The sequence below is a fragment of the Thunnus albacares genome, chromosome 13, assembly GCF_914725855.1.
Source record: "Thunnus albacares chromosome 13, fThuAlb1.1, whole genome shotgun sequence".
Taxonomy (NCBI): Eukaryota; Metazoa; Chordata; class Actinopteri; order Scombriformes; family Scombridae; genus Thunnus; species Thunnus albacares.
Genome location: NC_058118.1, coordinates 22,251,487 through 22,270,916, shown reverse-complemented (window position 1 = coordinate 22,270,916; position 19,430 = coordinate 22,251,487). Strand labels below are relative to the sequence as shown.

The 19,430-nt window shown below is 38.4% G+C and overlaps 1 long non-coding RNA gene across 3 annotated transcripts; it reads right to left on the bottom strand.

The window, feature by feature from the left end:
• Nucleotides 1–905: 905 nt before the first annotated feature.
• On the bottom strand, nucleotides 906–17,904 carry LOC122995914. 3 transcript variants are annotated; one of them, XR_006406881.1, is made up of 5 exons: nucleotides 17,798–17,904; nucleotides 16,812–16,894; nucleotides 16,253–16,376; nucleotides 14,764–14,845; nucleotides 906–1,168 (listed from the first exon to the last, which is right to left on the bottom strand). It is a non-coding gene; the product is annotated as an uncharacterized LOC122995914 (long non-coding RNA). The 3 variants fall into 3 exon arrangements; XR_006406883.1 differs by having other exon boundaries at nucleotides 906–1,153; XR_006406882.1 differs by lacking the exon at nucleotides 16,812–16,894.
• Between the last annotated feature and the right edge of the window lie 1,526 nt (nucleotides 17,905–19,430).

The window sequence follows — 19,430 nt, the reverse complement described above, 5'->3', positions numbered from 1 at the left end:
AATGACCATATTAATTAATTAATTAGTTTTTAAAAACTCAATATTTTCACATAGTATATTTATCTGATGTTCTACCCTGTTTGGAGTAAGTTGGTACACATGTGGTACAGTATTTACTGGTTTGAGGGTGACTGGCTCGGAGCCTTTAAAGTACCAGTGTGTAGGATTTAGTGGCATCTAATTGTGAGGTTGCAGCCCCCTCCCCTCCCTCCAAATGTGTAGGAGAACCTACGGTGGCCGCGAAAAACGTGAAAGGCCCTATTTACAGCCAGTGTTTGGTTTGTCCGTTCTGGGCTACTGTAGAAACATGGTGGGCTCCGTGGAAGAGGACCCGCTCCCTATGTAGATATAAAGGGCTCATTCTAAGGTAACAAAAACACAACTCTTATTTTCAGGTGATTATACACTAATTAAAACGTACTTATGAATATATTCCTGCCAAGTCCGTTCTGCTAGATACCACACTACACACTGCACCTTTAATGAATATTAGGCGATGTTTGCAATGGGAATTGAACCCGAAACCTTTTACCTGTTACTGAGCTGTAAGCAGAGCACCGACAGACTGCTTTTGTGTTCAATTAGAACAGATAAACAAAACAGAAGCGCTGCCATTATTGAGTAGCCTGTAGCATGTTTTGCACACAGATACAAAAGTGTACAGCGTGTTTGTGTCTTTTCAAACTTTGGATTAGATTTTTCTAATGGGTCAGTGTTCACTTCTGAATGAAAAGAGGAGCTTTGTGCTGAATAAATGCACCAATTTACTTAAATTGAACAATCCAATTTGCCGTCTGCATCACCTTGTCAGCACAAATATATTTCAAAATCAAAACAGTGTTAAAATTGAAAAATGGAATTGACTTGGTCATGCAGCAAATTGTTTTATTTTTCAGAGTAATAAATAGATGTTCCTGCATCTAAACACAGCCTCTCTGTCTTTTCTTTTCCTCTTCCTCTCTGTCTTTTTATCTGTGTCTCTTCACTATCTGCTCGAGTTTCTGTCCTCTGGTTAAGAGCGCCAGTCGACAGACATCTGTCATCAGGGATCAGGATGTTTCTCACAGCCTCTTACACTTCCAACTTTCACTTGAGGGTCATCTGCACCCATCTAACCATCTTCCTCTGGAGGATGACTCAGGCCAGGTCCACTCTGAGGCAGATAAATCTGAAAATGTAATTTACGAATCTAACATTTGCAATCCACTCTGGTCTTTTATTTTTAGGTTGATCAACTTTAGCAGTTTTACAAAAAGAGAATTATCTCTCTTTGTGTGTTGGAAGAAACACAAAAAGGATGTTTCTTTTCAAATGGTTAAGTGCAGGACTATTTCTTGGTTGAGACCAGTAACTTTCTGGGGTCTACTTGTTGCTGGCCAGTGGTCCAGACTAGGAAATATGGTGGCACATAACCCCCTGTAAAATGGCAATTTGTCATTTCTAAACTTAGTTTTTTGTGCAGATTAAGCAAACAAGATGTAAAATGTTAATTTTCGAGTTTTAGGGATGCTGGTAGGTGGATTTTGTTACTTTTGGACAGAGCCGGGCTAGCTGTTTCCACCTGTTTTCAGTCTTTGTGCTAAGCTAAGATAGACATACAGACATAAGAGTTGTATCAGTTTTCTCATCTTATTCTCAGCAAGAAAGCGAATATGCACATGTTGAACTTTTCCTTTAGGCTCAAGTCAGCTACTTCCAAATCATTCACAGAAGCATAGTTACCATTTGAATCAGTGTAAATAAATAAAAATGTCAAGGAAAAGACAAACGTGCACAATTTAGGATTATCCTAAATGTCCAAGGTATTACTGGACTCCATTATTTTTCTCCAGTCACCAGCACCATCACCACATGCCTTCCTGAAAGGTTAGTATAACATCTGAGTGAAGATTCAGTATCTGTCTGATATATACAGTCCTTGGAGGGAATCATGAAAGCACATACACCCTGGGGAGCCCACAAGAACCCATGAAGTTGACATGTAGTATGGACTATTAAACAAAAGCAATATATGTATGTTTGTTTTGGAGGTTTAGCTTCATGGCTACATAAAGTTTGTTTCCAAACACTGAGCATGGCCATCAATTCATGCTGTGTGATCATTATGTAGTAAATTTATTTTGGCAGAGAAGTTAAGCAATGACATCACCTGTATCCACCACGGGCAGCACTGAGGTACAGTGTTGTTTATCAATCTCTATTTCAGGACCGCAGAGACTGAGAAACACAGATAAACGTAGTGAAAGTCTGACATTCAGGCTCCTCTAGAACGATAACACAGAGCCAACTGAGCGGCCTGCAGGGAGACATAAAGAACCTAAACTTTCCCACTGTCCTTCTGAAATGCAACATGTTTTTGGGAGATTGACCTCTTGCTCTGTTCAGAACACAGGCCCCAGCGTCATCCACTTGTCCCTGGTAGATTATTTAATTGGTCTCAAGAACATTCGCTCAACTGAACCCAGAGAGCATGTATGACAAAATAAATAATTTAATGTGAACGCATGAAAATGTTTTACGAGTGTCATGGCCTAATAAAATATCTCCACACATTGCCAGTGAATTACCATGAAACTTTGCACATTTGACATTCATGGTCCCCACTGAGGATGAACTCTCTGACTTTTCCTCTGCTGCCACCAGCAAGTTACCATCTTTGGTTTTGACTGAAATATCTTGATGACTATTTGAAGGATCGCCATGAAATTTGGTACAGACATTTGAGCTCTCAAGAGGTTGAATCCTAAAGAACTTGCAGACCTTTTAATCCACCGGCAGGTCAAAGTTTTTACTTATGGAATGATATATCATCTAAGTGTAGCTGTATGCCAATCACTGTGTTGAGGAAGGCAGACAGCTGCTTCTGTGGACAGACGCTGAACGCAGGTCCAGTGAGAAGTGGGGAGGTTGCAGAGGTGCGGAGAGTGTGGATGGACTGTTGTGCTCGCATGAGATGAAGTTTTTTTTCTTCTTGTGGTAATGTGTGAGAGGAACAGAAGTGACTTCTACAGCTGAGGCATCGCTCTGGATTCCATATTTCTCTTTTGGTCGTTGCCTTGGCAATGCTCGTCCATGAATTTGGGGGGGCGGAGCTTCTGAAGGAACAGATATCAACAATCTTTCTCCTGAATGACCGACTCTACCTTTGAGTTGGTGTGAAATGCAGACAAATCCAAAATCCTGCTATTTTCAAATGGCAAATTTCGTCTAATCTCAAGGGGTTGAAATTCAAATGGTCTCAACATATAAGTATTTAGGTATTATTATTGTTATTATTATTATTATTATTGATCAGAACTTGTCATTCAAATCACACATTGAAAATCTTAAAATTAAGTGTCTTCTTTAGGAATAAATCCAGTTTCTCCCTCCAGGCACGTAAACACTTGATAGACAACTTTTTTTGTCTTGTACACCACTGTACTCTGTATGTAAACATACAGAGAGGGAAGGTACATAATCTGTGGACAGCCTGTGGATGACACTTGATACGAACTAGTTTCAAGCATACCCTGGCCTTACAGAGCCTCACATGTGGCAGCAGACTCTTGCACCAGTGATCAACCATGTATTTACTAATAACTTTTAACTGTGCAAAGTTAATTGAGATGACTTGAGTGATATCGGAACAGGATAGTTGACCAATGAGCAAATATTCCTAAACCATTGCACATTCCTTATGGTTTATATTTTTTAAAACATACTTTAAAAAACAAATTGCCTATTAACAAGAAAAACACAGATATAACAATTTGTTCTTTTTTCATAAAAATGTTCTTGACCAAAATAACTATATTCTGATTTTTTTTCAAAGAACTCTTGTCAGTATTAAGAAAGTTGCTTTGCATTTGTTTTGAACATAAAACAGTACATGTGACATCAGATTTAAGACTAAAAAGTGAGCGAGGAGGCAGTCGTGCAACATACGTCTTCATCCTCCAGGGTGAGGGTGAAGGAGAGAGGCGGGAAACAGAGGGATACATGTAGAGAGAACGAAAGAGGACGCAGCCGGGAATCAGTCGAGCGTGACAAATATCTTCATCCTGCTGTGGGAGAGAAAGAGGGAAAGTAGGGAGCGGGAGAAAGAGAAAGGCTAAGAAAGGAGACAAACAAGATGGACAGAGAAGCAAGTGAAACAGAGAGGCAGAAACTTCTCAAGACGGGAACAAAAAGCACATTGATCGGACGTGTCAGTCAGAGGAGGTGAATGAAAGATGGAGGAGGAGGAGGGGGGGGGGAGATACTCCTGCTGTCTGGGCGGCAGGGAGGGAAACAGCAAGAGGAAGCGGGATTCAATCAAACCCTGTCAAGGTCAGTTTGCAGTGAATGGGCCTCTCCACCTGGCTGCTCTTTCACTGAGATGATGCATGCTGCTGAGGGCCTCATGGCACTGCATGCTGGGAGGGGCCTGTCTGCTCTAAAGACAGTCACTGAGACAAAAGTATACTCCTCTATGTTTACTGTAAATTCAGGAGAAGAAATCACATCATGTAAATTAAGATGCCATATCTACAAAGGGCAGAGAATCCAGATGATGAAAGTGACATTACTTTGAAGATGAAGTTAATCCTTTTATAATTAGAACCAGTTGGTTTTCACTCCCTTTAATTAAAGGTTCAAAGCATTGTAACTACATGTCTTAGATAGGAATTCTATGTATTGTTTTTTTAATTAAGGGAAATGATTTGGCATGTCAATGGTAACTGGTGAGAATGTTACATAAAATTAACAATTATAAATGGAAAATAGGACTATATCTGCTGTCCGGAGACAGAAGACACAGTAGCAATGACATGAAGACAGCCATTTAAGCCATAATTGGGAATATATACCTACAAATTTGAAGTGTGACATGATATGTACCCAAAAGAGCCAAAAGTACACAAAGGTAGTGCTATTGTACAAAGTTAACTGTCCAATAAAAAGAACCTTAACTTTATCTGAACTTTAGAATAGTATATTTTGACACTGAGACCAGAAGTTTATCTTCCAAAAGAAAATTATCTTGTGTTTAAAGATGTTTTCAAACCTGTAATTCTGGTCCAAATCAGTGGACGTATCACTAAAGGTCATGTGAGAATGTTCACTCCACTTAGTGATTAGTTCAGTCAGAGACAATTATATAAAGGAATTGACCATTTATAGCAAATGGTTACACAGTTAGATTTGGTGGAAAAGGCTCTGTTGTTTTTGCTGGCTCTGCTGATTGAACAGCGACAAGGATTCTGCTTAGTGAGCTAATCCCCCAAATAAACATACATGAACATTAAATTGTACTTAAAATAAACAATAAGAAATACCATATAAGAAGGAGGTTGGGGTGGTGGAGGGCGCCGCAGCATCAAACTTCTTTGGCAAGAGTGCAATCGGCTGAACTGTGATAGTGTCAGGTTAAAACGACAGTGTACAGCTGCATGAATGTGATTAGATGTTACCAGCCACACAGCTGTGGATGAGTCAGCAGTGTTGGATACAGTAATATGTTACTTTTAGCAGGAACAAAGTAATATAAACACGATACTAGTAGGGTTTTAGTAATATTATTACATGTCAAGTAATGTGTTGCCATCTGAAATTAAATAATCCACATCGCACGCCGTTCTGCCACCAGAAAAACATATAATATCCCCGGAAGAATTTCCTGTTGTCAAAGTTCGACGGCTGAGATGGCTGCAGACTCCATGTTTTCGAAATGGGTATACTCCCATTACTTTCAGTTTATCAAAGAAAAGGACAACAACAAAATAGTCAAGTGCAATCTATGTCTAGGGAAGCTGAGGGAACTCTCTACAGTAAGAAATAGCACAAGTAACCTGAAGAAACACCTGGAGAGGGTTCACGTCAGCACTAAGCTAACTGAGAGAAACAACATTGCTAGCAAGCAGAAGAGAAAGGCCAAAGATGAAAGCGTGAGTAAGCAGAAGCAACAGAAGTTGGATTTCTCTTGATCTGCTGTACTTGAATCCCGAGAAGTGAGGAGGCTGGTGGCACACGACACATCACCCACCACTGGATTTATAATAAACTGCAATAAACTTAAGCTTCTGTGCTTTAATTACATGCTATGCAACATTACACTCTTGCATTTTATAATGCCTAGTTGTACGTCTGTGGTTATTTTGGTGAAAGTAATGCAAAAGTAGTTTAATAAGTAACGTGTTACTCTACACAGACAGTATTGTAAAGTAACTAGTAATATGTAAAATATTAGATTTTGAAAGTATATCACCCAGCACTGTGAGTCAGTGATTGTGAAGCATACTGAAGACAACTGAAGCCAATCAGGTGAATTAAGTGCAACTTCATTGCTCTGCCTGAACTAACGCTATGCTCCATTAGTGTCTGAGGAATTAGCAAGAGGAAGATGATCCTGAAGAAGCTTCTTTCTGCCCAAATATCAAGAAGGCAATGTACTTTGTTGCTAGTCCAGTTTGCGATTCATTCTCTGTCAGGCTGATAGCAACTGTTTATTTTTCTCATCCACGTCCCAGCATGCAAAGCACACCTGGTCACGGGAGCCGTTTAGTTAAACCTTGTAGAGTAGGTTTTGTGTTTGAGGTCGGATCACTTTCCCACCACAAACCGCTCCAGAATTAATTTGTGACCTCCTCTGAAGGGTCTTGAAGCAGTTGTTGTGGTCTGCACCCGACTTCGACTACTGTGTTCAGATGTGCCCCAACGATTGTATCAAAGGGGAAAACAAACCAGAGTCCAAGTCAACCAGCGAAAACAATGCAGGTTTGAAAACACTGCTCATCTGGGGAGTCGAGCCAAATGTCGAAAAATAAAAAATGAATGAACTTTCCCCTCTTTTCTTTTAACTGACTGGAATAGTCTCATTTGACAATTAAAGATTTGTGTTTGTGAGTGTGTGGTGGAGCCGTTTTGAACAGTTTTTGTTCTTAAATCTGAGTAAACAATGAGAGAAACTGAAGATCTACTTTACTGAAACAAAAACAAACAAACAAACAAAAAACCTACATCTAGAATGATCCTGGAACCTGGAAGATTCAGTAACTTTTGTTGTGGATTGAGTGTGTTTGTGTTTGTTTAGGATGTGTGAAGCATTTTGGAATGAAACTCCTCATTTGTGTGTGACTATATTTGTTTATGTGTGTGTGTGTGTGTGTGTTGCTTCAAACACAAGCAGCACCAGCCACAGTGTTTCTCCATGTGTGGTCAGAGTATCACAGACATATTTGCTGTCGGCTACTGTGTATAAATGAGTAAGCGCTTGTGGTCAAGTGTGTGTTTATTTGTTCATGAATGAGTCAATTAAAGTGGTTTCAACCAAACCATTGGGTTGAGTCAAACATGTGTCTGTGTTTTACATACAAGTTTTTATGTGTGTGTGTGTGTGTGTGTTTGTGCGCCATACTGGGCAAAACAACATATTTTAGCCAATTAACTATGAATCTTGTACTACTTTATATATTGACTGATGGTTTTAAAAGTATACAATAAGTTTTTATATAAACTTCCAACATCTATTTAAAGCCCTTACAAGGAGAATTTCACCATTTCTGACTTTTGAGTGATTGTATCAAAAAGACACTGTGGCAGACAGCAATGCACGCCACTCTAGATTTCAAAAGTGCCATTTGCAACACAAACGCTCCTCGTTAATTAAATTTTTGTATTTTTGGCCATTACTTTCAGTCAGTTTTGAAACGTACTTATCAAGTGACGATCTGACAGATTGTAAACAATAAACTTTACCGGTAGAATTATTTCCCAAACTGTTTGTTGTAAATGCCTCATATAGCAAGATTTAGTAAAAAAAATACTAAGTACTGGTAAATTGCTAGATGTTATTTTCTTTTAAAGAAGAAAAGCTCAGGAATGACCGTTTGATGCTCCAGCATGCAGGCAGATTATGTACCTTCCCTCTCATTCTGGTTTTCAAAAGACAGTCAAGTTTGACTTGACTTTATTTGGTAAATGTGTAATTCTGCATCATGTACCTAGTTTCCATCCAAATGTACCGCAAACTTTCACTAAATTTCCAGAAAATCCAATTCATGTGTGTTTCCCTCTACTACTGTTAGTACAAATATTAGTAGTTGCTTAATTGAGATAAACAATTGGTGGTGCTCATTCTGTAGTCTGGTGCTATTGGTGCTGCTATATAAATGTCTTCATCAATCAAAACTCAACAATAACAACAATAAAGCTAATTCCAGCTAATTGTCACAGGAGTGATTCATTTATTTATTCATTTGTTCTATTCATTCAGGCTCATTATCAAAGCAGGTAAAGTCTATCAAGTCAATATAATGTTGAGGAAATAAAGTTTAGATGCATTTATTAGCCTTCACTACCTGAAATGTCATAAAATTATTTTGTTTCCGATTACTCAGCACTGGCTGCAGATTACAGCAGCTATCAGAGGTTAAACCGGGTCATAAAGTAATGTTGAGGTGGAAGCAGTTTTGGTGTCTCAGTGGTATCAAATATAGGGTTCTCAGTAGTAGTAATAGTAGTTAGTGGTTAATAAGTTAGTTGTCAAAACAAACCATTTCAGAAAAAGAGGGTACAACAGAAAGATGTAATTAAAAGAGCAGCAGATAAACCTGATACGATGGAAAAGCAGATGGAAATATGACATTTATGTTTGTTTTCTATGTTCATTTGAGGAACATAACAGTCTCCTCATTAGTCATCACAGATCTGATGTTTTACATGACATCTATACTTATTTGTTTCTGCGGTCAATAAATGCATAAAATAATAGGTGTATTTGTTTATATTATTTCTTCACAGTAGGTGTTTTATGTTTTATAATAGCTTCACTATGCTAAACTACTTTTTCTGTCTTCTGTTGCTTACTTTCAACAAAGGCCTAGTGTTGCTGTAACGTAGCTATATTCATTGAGAAGTAGTTTTTTTAGCTTCATTAGCTGCAATTTCAACACTTCCTCCAATCAAGTGGTTTAGATAAACTGGATAAACTGTTGGTTTGTTTACAACCTGTCTGATCGTCTGACTGGTCGCATTTCTTACTCCCTCGGAGTTTTTCAAAGTTGTGTCTCCATATTCCCAGATCTGTTATTTCAGTGAGTACAGTGTTATAATTAATAGAAATGATGGACAAAACTACGAAAACAAATTATAATAATCCAGAATCATCTTTTGAGTAGGATAATCAACAGCACATTTGGTCTTTCCACCTGTTTTCTCCTCACTTACGAGTACAAGATGAAGTGTATTCTGAGCTGTCAAAAGAGGGTTTTCCCCTCTTGCAGTCACAATAAATCAATTATGTGCTAATGGGCTGAAATATAAAATTTAAATGTGTATGCATGTGTTGCCCTGGATATCTGCCCTGGTGGCTCGGTGCCAACCAAAATCGCCTGCTGGCAGCCTGAATGCAGCAGGCCTGCCTCTGCCTGAGAGCCATTTCACAGGTAATTAGTGGACATAATGACTGCAATTCTAGGGGAAAAAAGGAGAGCGTGGGTTGCTCTTATAAATGCACGAACATAGTGATCCGCGCACAAAGGCAATTACACATGATTACACTGGGATAATGTTTTTTATTATTCCTCCTCCACACAGTATCACTCAGTAAATCTAACCAAAATATAGTATTTACAGCTTTTAAAATGTGAAAACATTAAGACAACACCATAAGAACGGATGTTTTGACCTTTAAAAACATGCTCACTTATAAACTTGTCTCCTTTTTTTAAACACAACCAAAATGTTCTCACTTTCACAATCTTAAACACCAAATACTTCTTTTACAGATAGAGGATTAAGAGCACACACAAACACAAACACACACTGAAGGGTTTTCTTTGGCTGGATCTGCGTCACGGCATTACCACACACGCCTGGAATCACTTATGTCGCCACACATCCATAAACCAACACAGGAAAGACGCGTGGCACCACGAAACTACACGGTTCACCACTCAGGCCAAGAGCTCAAACTGCTTCCATACTGAACGCTGCACCAAGGGCGTAGGTTTGGTTTTAACTCTGTTAGGGCCATTTTTTTATCAGACGGCCAAAATACTTGTGTATGTGTACTTGATCTCTATCGCTCTTCATAGGCACATGTGCGCACACACATACACACACAAAGATCCTGGCTCTGCTAAATGTTTACTTTACTGAATATGCATTTGCTGATTTGTCTGAAACCGGACTTGTATCACGATTTTTTCCCTGATTTAGACATTTTATTGATAGACTACTTAACTATTAATCTGAGACCAAAATTAATAACATAATAAAATAATAATAAAATAAAAATAACATATCATAGACTGTCACAATAAATGTTACAATAAAATAAATGTATAGACACCTGTAAGTAATGTAACTAGCTGCTGTAAGGTTTTCAAACTTCACCTGAGATTCTGTCCTTTCAGTTTGTGGATTTGGGCAACACAACTCAAGAGTTTCACGACAGCATAGTAGTCTTGTTGCAATCTGATGTCAAGCAAATTTTAAATGAACTTTTGAAATGTCGCAAAAAACAAAAAAAAAAAGAAAGAAAATTAATTAGGTGCGTTTCCATTAGCTGGCTTGGAGACAATAAACCAGGCAATGCAAAGTGTAGTTTCATCAGAAGTTGGTGGTATGGGCTACATTATGCATGGCTGTAATAAACAGAGTAGAAGAAATAGAGGTTGCTAACCGGTAATAAAACCAGTCACTTTGGCCATCTACGAGAGAAAAATGGAGGGGCGATTCTAGGTTCAAACCTTTAGGGGGGCTCAGTCCCTAATGAGAATGTGACATGCATACAGTGCCTTGCAAAAGTGTTCAAACCCCCTGCTACATAACTAATTTCACTAGATAACAATTCAAATAAAGTTGTTCTATATACTACAAGTGTTGCTGGAGTTTTGACCTCTTTCACTAGATAACAATTCATACATTAATATTTTTCTATATATGATATTTTAATGAACAACAATAATACTTTTAATGAATTACTATTAAGTAACATGAGTTTTACGCCACAAAATATTTTTTAAGAAAAAGAAAAATGGAATATGCTGTTTGCAAAAGCATTCAACCCCTTTCACTTTGGCAAACCTCAATTTAATTAGGTACACAATGTTACCTTTAGAAGCAACCTAATTAGTTGGGTTGTTTATTAGTGAAGTGTAAAATAATAATGGTTCAGAACGAACAATCACAGATTTAATCTGAAGCATAACAAAACAAAGAAAGATGTGTAAGGTTCTGCTTCAATTCACTGTCCATTAATGACTGTAAATACACCGTAAGGCCCAATTCTATTGAAATAAGAAACAATGTGACTACTTTAACTAAAATAATAAAGTGCATCAATTAGCTCATTAGCTAGCAAGTGTACAAGCAGACTAGCTCAGAGAGCTAACATTAGCCGATAATTTTTGAGCAAGCTAGAACTAGTTAGTTAGTTTGACACTTCAGACCATGGAACTATAACCAGACACTTTCTTAGTTTTAAATAAACTTTGCTATAACTCTATGACCCATACAAACAACTAACTTTAACAGTACCCACACAGTTGACATTCAAACACTGCCATGTTTTAAATCTGAAATTAGCAAATTTACATGCAAGCTAGCTCAGAGATTATCTAAGGTTAGCCGTTTGCTAGCTAGCTAGCTTGTGAGCTTGCTAATAAAATTAATGCCTGAAACTACAGACAGTTAACAGTATGGTTTGTTCTGAAATGTCAGTGTCTGATAACTTCTTCACCTATAAGCCTTACATTAAAATTACGTTGATACATCACCAAATACATTGAATCAACTGCACAGTAATAACAACCAATCTGATCCAACGTTCTCTGTCAGAACATTCAGCAGTTTTATTCATGGATGTATAAAGAGAACTGCAGCATTGGAGGCAAGGCCCTGTTCATTCCTATGAAAGTTGCTCAGTGGCACATGTAGCCAAAAAAGTTCAACTTCTTCCGCATTGCTTCTGCATCTGTTCTGCAAGCGCACTAGTGACTTTTGCCAGCTGAGCTGGCTACTTCCAGTTTAGCCCTCTAGCTAACTTAAATGCGGATAAAACAATTCAATCGTGCGGCTCTTCTAGACTTTTGAAATGTTATCAGACCGAATGGATCAAATTATGACAGTGAGACGAGTCATGAGTTGCGGGGTTCCTAAATTCACTGCCTACCTAAATCTCACACATTCAGTTTGAAACTAGGGGTGGGGTGACTAGGAAGTGTAGAACAGTCGAGTATCAACAGGTCAAGTGTCCCCCATATCCTGCTCTTTCACTCTTTATCATTATAGCGCACTTTTTTTCAGAAAACACACAAACCTGGCAACTCTGCAGAGATCTTACTGTTAACATTACTTGGAGTTGTAGGGGCTAGATTGTTTGAGATCGGTAAAAGTACAGTATGGACAATCCAGCAACACCTTGATGTTAGTAGGGACATGTCCCTTTTGTCCATACCCAAATCTATGCCCAAGCTTTGCACTGCTCAGTGTGAGATGTCAGATTACTTTTTTTGTAGTTTAAAGTTACCTGTCTTCACTTGTGTAGGTTTAATGTCACAGTTCCTCGTCAGTGTTTTCTTTTGTTCCTTGAAATTCTTCAGATATGAGATGTGGGTGTTGTCTGTGGACTACTCACCAAAAAGTGCTTTATCTCAATTTCCTTGCTAGTGAAAACCACACGAGATGAATCAGAGGCCCTATTTACACCTGGCATTAGAAAGCGTCTCCACATGTGTCTCAAGTGACCATTTCCCTGCTCTATATACAAATAAACGCGTACATCATTTCCGTTTGCAAAGACTAAGTGCGTTGTTGTTTTTAGATGGCAGGAAGGAGCAATGCACTTAAAAGAAGTTTACAAAGACCTTGGCTTGCGGACAAAATCAAAACTCTTTGGCCCAAATGGAAATCAGACAGCTTGTTTCGTGTGTACTCCATTCATGAGAATCCATTTTGCCTGTTCTGGTTGACTTCTTCTTGTTGTTTCACACTTTAATATGATGCTATTGGCGCACAAATGAGTATGTACTTCCACTTACGCAGAGTACGTCAGTAGATGGACCTTCACTGTGGCCCAGGACACATTCACGTACACACTGCTAAAAGAATGTGGTCATAAGTGGCCCAGACCGCCTCCGAATGTGGTCTGAGCAATCAAATCTCAATGTGTCCTCAATATGTCTTGGGTGCATTCACACCTGTACTTAAAGCTGTCCACTTCAGATCATCCAAGACACATTTTAATGCCAGGTGTGAACAGGGCCGTAGATCACCTATTTATGTTAAAAAAAAAACATTTTGCCCCTTCACCTCTCTGACATCACAAGAAGATGTGTTTCTTTGGGTAAACAAACCTATAAATCACATGTGGAAGAATCTTTCAGGTGACTATTTGAAACATTTTCTGTCAATGAATCAATTATCATTTTAGTAATTTATGAAGTTAAAAATACAAAAAGGCTTGTTTCAGCTTGTTGTGTAAATGTGATAGCAATTTTACATTAAATTCTTTATAAGCGCTCAAGGCATTTTTACTTAAAAGTCTCGACAACAATCCGCCGACACAGGACCTCGTACCATATCTGTAACATTTTCAACACGGCACAAGTCTGAACTGAATTGAACTGTCAGATTAACATTCAGGCTGCAGCAGCACAAGGTTAAACATGTACAGAGAGAGTTAACACACATTTTGTTTTGCCTTCTCAAATGGTATCGTCTTTTAAGCACAGAGAAGATAAAATCACTTTAATAAATCAATTAATGAGCCTATTTTAAGATGTTGAGGTGTGTCTTTTCATGTTGGATCAGTCTTAAAACTATTTTTTTCTTTTCAAGAAGTTAAAAAAATCTTATGCATCTACAATGATAATGAGGCCAGCTGTTTTCCTCCTTTATATTCCTTGTCAATTACATGAACTTAGTGTCCTTTCATTCTATGCAGACATAATAAAATAGGCAGCAGAGTTCTCTGATGAATTATGAAATTGCTGAAATGAAATTGAATTAAGAGATTTATTGTGAGAAGCAGGGCAATTCACAATGATAATTAATTAAGGCTTCAACAGCAAAAGAAGTGAAGATGCATCATTGATGTAGCCACCACTCAGTGTCGCACACCAGATGCCAAAATGTTTTGTATAGAGACGGAAACTTATGTCTAAATGACAACAGATGAATTAAGCCAATGATCTTATGGTGTGTTCAGACAGAAGGCGAAGCAAATTTTCTGACTGCTGGACTTTTTGTGTTAATCCGCCCCAAACAGCTGATAATCTAGCAACAGACACACCAACTGTGTTTGTGGGATTGTTTCTGTGTGTTTGTGTTCAATTCAGCTTCTGACTGAACTCAAAACTCAACAGAAACACCGGTTCTTTCAATTATTTCCTTCCTGTCTCTATCCTTTTCCCCCCTCTCGTCTCTGTACATTTATGAAGCGGCTCAAAAGGATTTTTGGGATGTTTCCAAGCAAAGACCACATTTCCCATAAATCATGTTGCTTCCTGTCCTTGAAACGATGCTACTACTTATCTCCCAACTCCGCAGTGAGTCAGTTTGTTTTTTAAAAAGCCACAAATACAAAAGCTGTGTGTGTGGACAGAAAGCTCCTCTGTTCTCTCCCAGAGGACCAATCAGCCGCACTGCAGCTGTGGGTCTGTACACACTGATGACAGCATGTCACACACACACACACGCACACACACACACACACACACACAGAGACCTACCTATAGGCTTCAATATGCTCGAATATGTTGCATTGTACACATGTGCAAACACGTGCACACTGACCTCCGTGACCTGAGGGCCTCCCAGGAGATCTCAGCTGGACGATCTTGACCACCTGCTCCTCGTCACTGGCCGATCAACCACACTGAAAACACACACAGAATCACACACTGACCAACAACCTACTCACTGACTGCAATTCCATTTGTATGAAAAACGTTTGTTACAACATGCACACTGTGCTAAAAGCAGCAGCAATGTCCGTTTCAGTGTCAGAGGACCAAATGATTCAGAATTAATGATTTATAAACATCTCCTGCAAAAGCTGCCTTAGTATATCGCGTCTCTTCTCCAGGTCAAAACCATTGCTCACCAACCCAAATCTCAGGATTGTTTAACTCTAGTTACACTTCAGATAAATACTGAACTTGGGAAGACCGCCATCCACTACTTTGCACTTTATAAATTAAATTTTAAAACTTGAAAGTCTCTTCCCACTGGCTGATTTTAAACTTTCAAACTCAAAGTCTAGTGATGTCTGTGCTTGTTCCTGATGCTGTATGTGCTTTTGTTTGTCTAGCTATGTTTGTTTTCTTTCTCTTTGCTGTACACAAGTGTCTCTTCCTAAGAGAGATCTTAATCTCACCTGCTTAAATTAAGGTTCAGTATGTATGTCACACCAATCAAGGTTTCCCTTCACAAGCTCCCTATTCATGTTAGATCAGACTTTAATGTGCTACTAAAAACATAAAGTGCTCAGTGGGAATTCCTCCTCATACCTGTCTGATCTCTTTCAAACGTTGTGTACCATTATGCACTCCGAGTTCCCAGAATGCACAGCTCCTGTCTGTCTGCAGACTTAAAAAGTAGACAACAGGCTGCAGGACTTTCTCCTATCGTCCCCCTTTCTGTGGAATAGTCTCCCTGCTGAGACAAAGTCATTTCAACTGTGTCTCCTAGAAACTACAATTAACTAATTTACAAAAGCAAATATGTTTCAGATGGCGCCCACATTATGTTTGTTATTAACATAATGAAGAAATGTTGTCAATTAACATATCTGGCAAGTCACTAAAATACTCATGCTGAACATATGAGTGAAATGTTCACTGACAACATTACAATATCTGCTCTTGCAATAAAATATCTTCCTGTAGAAACTTAACTTTTTATTAAACTTTTTATGGTTATGTTTCAGCACATAAAGCACTTGGTCAAGGTTAGGGAAAGACCATGGTTTTGGTTTAATACAGAAAAAAGTGACTTACAGCACAAGACACAACATGCTTTTTAACATTTACTGAAACCACAATCTTTTGCTAACTTTGGCAGAGTCCTGCACTTTGCACATCCACCCCGACTACCTACATATGACTCTTGTGCATAAATGTATGCAAATCCTTCAATTGAAAATCATTGCTTTTGAACATTGTCTGTTATTACATTTCCCAATGAAATATAATTGGGAAAACACATGTATAAATGTTATTTCTAGGGGTCAGGGTTAGTCTTTATAAAAACCAAAACTTAAAAATAGTTTAGTTGATTTTACTTTTAATAAGTTGTATTTTCTCTGGGCTAGTGTCCTCGTTTCTGTGTTTCCATGATCCCTCTGGCAGACTGGTCATAATGTCTCTTGAACAATCTTTGAGAATATTGACTTCTTGTTCTTCTTCCTGCTTGTATGTAAACAACAAACACATGCACATTCAACTGTAGACATTTCAGCATTTTTCTGTCTTGTTAGTATTTCAGCATGGAGAGCAAAAATAATCAGTTAATACTGTGTTTCGGCAGGAAATCTGCTAAATGGCTCATGTTTCACTAGTCGGTTTGGCTTTGCATGTTGTCTTTCCATAATGTCTTTCTGCTTTAACCAAAATCTGAGCTATTATTTCTTTATAGGGAAATATGAATCTTGCTTGGTTTCTTAACTCTTCAGTACAATCCTGTACAGAAAAAAGAAACCACAAAAGAACCAAACACACAAACCCTACAGGTGTGAAAGGCCAGATTTATCTTTAAGGCAGCCAAGGAAGAAGGATGTGTTTTGCTTGGAGGTGATTTAAACTCAGAGCACCCATGGGTGACAAGTGTGTGAGCAGTGTCACCTGAGGCAGGCAGATCAGGTGAGGAAGACCCGAGGTAAGGTTAGATAAGTAGAGGTCAGGTGAGGAAACCTTTGCTCTGAGATCTGCATTTTCAACATACCAACAGACAATGAAACTGATTTTTAGAAATGTATTCTAACATGCTAGCTTTAACTTTCACAGATCTTTGGCAATATAACAAACAAATTCCAATATGTCAAGAAACTCAGTGTCTTCAAATGATGTTTAACATCAAATACCTTGATTATCTATTGACCATAAAGGATAAGAAGACAAGAAAAGAGATGAGGATATATGATTGACTATACAAGATGAAGAAAGTCTGAGTTTTAAAATAAGATACAGGACCTCTACTCATGTTATTGGGTATGATTTAAATACTGGATGCTACTTTTGTTTGGAGGCAGTTTACATGTTCAGGCAGTACTGAGCCTGGCATTTGAGGAATGGTGATGTGCAGGAGGCAGCCAGGTTAGATGTCAACTCAAAACAAGCCCAGATGTCAGGAAATAGATCATAATACTTTCAAAGCCATGCTATGTTTTATAACTTTGATATCATAAAGAAATTTCACTCATCTATGGACGATATAATACAGTAGCTTTCTGACTCTTCATGGACATTAGTGGAAAAAAGAAAAGCTGACACGGTTTAGACTTTCCCATTCAGTCATTCATCTTCTAAACAGTGACACATTCCTCAGTGAGTCTCCTGGATATGCTCAAGACAATAACTCTCAGCTTGAATCACAAAAAATCTTTCAGTCTAGTTATTTTACCCACAGAGACACATTTGTCTTGATTATCTAACTCAAAATACAGTAAGTTGTTATTGAATTGCATAAATTGGGACCTGATCAGTCTAAGAGGAGCACAAACTTGAGCCTGAGAGATCTTTCGTAAATTCCCCTAAACCAGAAATATTCGATAATTTGTGTCCCTGGAGAAAAGTTTTGTGGACCATTAGCATTTCAAATTTGAACTTACCTGAAAGAAAGTGTAGTCAGGTGAAGAGAGGAAGGCTGTGGAAGGTTAGAGGTGGTCAGTTGAAGACGATAAGCAGCTGCAAGTAATCGTCTCCCAATTACACAACATTCTCGCCTCTAAGGCCCGAGCTGACTCGGCTAACTACACCTGTAATTTCAGTGTTGAGATGGGGGGGGGCCGTTCCTTTCATTGACACCATGCTGTGTGTGTGTGTGTATGTGTGTGTGTGTGTGTGTGTGTGTGTGTGTGTGTGTGAGAGAGGGAGGAGAGTCAAACTGAAACGTCATCCAGCAACGCACTGTTTTGGCCAATCATCAAACATATTACTCAAACATTTCTTTTTCTGGAATATAAAAACACACCCACACGAACGCAACAACTTTTAAGATTTCTAACAGCCCTATTTTTAGTCTGAGCGTTGACTGCGTATGAAAGAGTCGGGTGCATGCAACTTTCCCCTGTTCCCCTTGATGTCATATTTTGTCAAACAACATATGTTGATTGAATGGCAAACAGTTTTCCGAGGTCTCTGCGACTGTAAATGGGTTACTAATAAATATCCAGCTACTCGTATTTACTTACTTAATTTACTTACAGAAATACTTTAATTAGAAACTGATTCATCACTTATCATCAAATGAGACAACATTTCCATATCTGCTGCCAATATTTAGCAGTTTGGGAACCTAATTAGGTGTTAGGACAATGTTTTTGGCAACAGTTTACAAGTCCAGCAGACACAGAGCAACATTAGTATTCATTTGGAGATGCGTTTTGGTCCACTTCATGAATACTTTAGCTCTGGTTTGATCTCCACCGACTGAGAGAAATATCTGGCTCTTTAGCTGTTAAATGCACCACTATGTTCACCAGTTTATCACTAGCTTTGTCTACTAAGGACTTCCACAGAAAACAGCTGCCTGCTGCAGCTGTAAACAGGGTTGATGTGTGTGACGATACTGAAACCATGAAACCAAAACAATGAACTGAAAGATGCTAAAATGCTCTGTAGAGCCAGCAAATGAAAATATAGGTCAGTGCAGCCATAACAAATATTGACATCCCTGTGGTTAGTAGAATAAGCAGCATTTTAACTAAATATCTCAATAAATAATTATTATTTATTGACTTTGTTAATGAAACATCATGAAGAACATTCTCATTCTGACTTAGTATATTTGAAAGCATTTGTCACCTTTACAGTTTCTGATCCACCTAACTTTTCATATATTTTCCCAATGACTCAAGCATCCAGCTGGCTCTGAAAATAATCTGTAGATCACATCGTTAATATTAGTGACGATCATGAATTTCACTGATGAGGGAGTTCTGGGGTAAAACATTACATCTTTAACTTTGCAACTCAGCATCTCAAATTGCATAATTTGTGCATTCAGCGTATTTATTAAATCAAAGCCTAAGATACCTTCTCATTTATTTTTTTAATTAAATTTAACATTGTTTTTACCCCACCTCAGACCATCCCCCCCCCCCTCGCCTGGCAAAGTCGTCTGAGCAGCTAGTGAGCCTCTTGCCATAAACTAGTGACAAAATAGCAGCTCCTAATTGTTGAGTTTAACGCCTAGTGATTACAGGGGCTCGTAAAACTTCCTCGCTCCCCTCTGACAGAGAG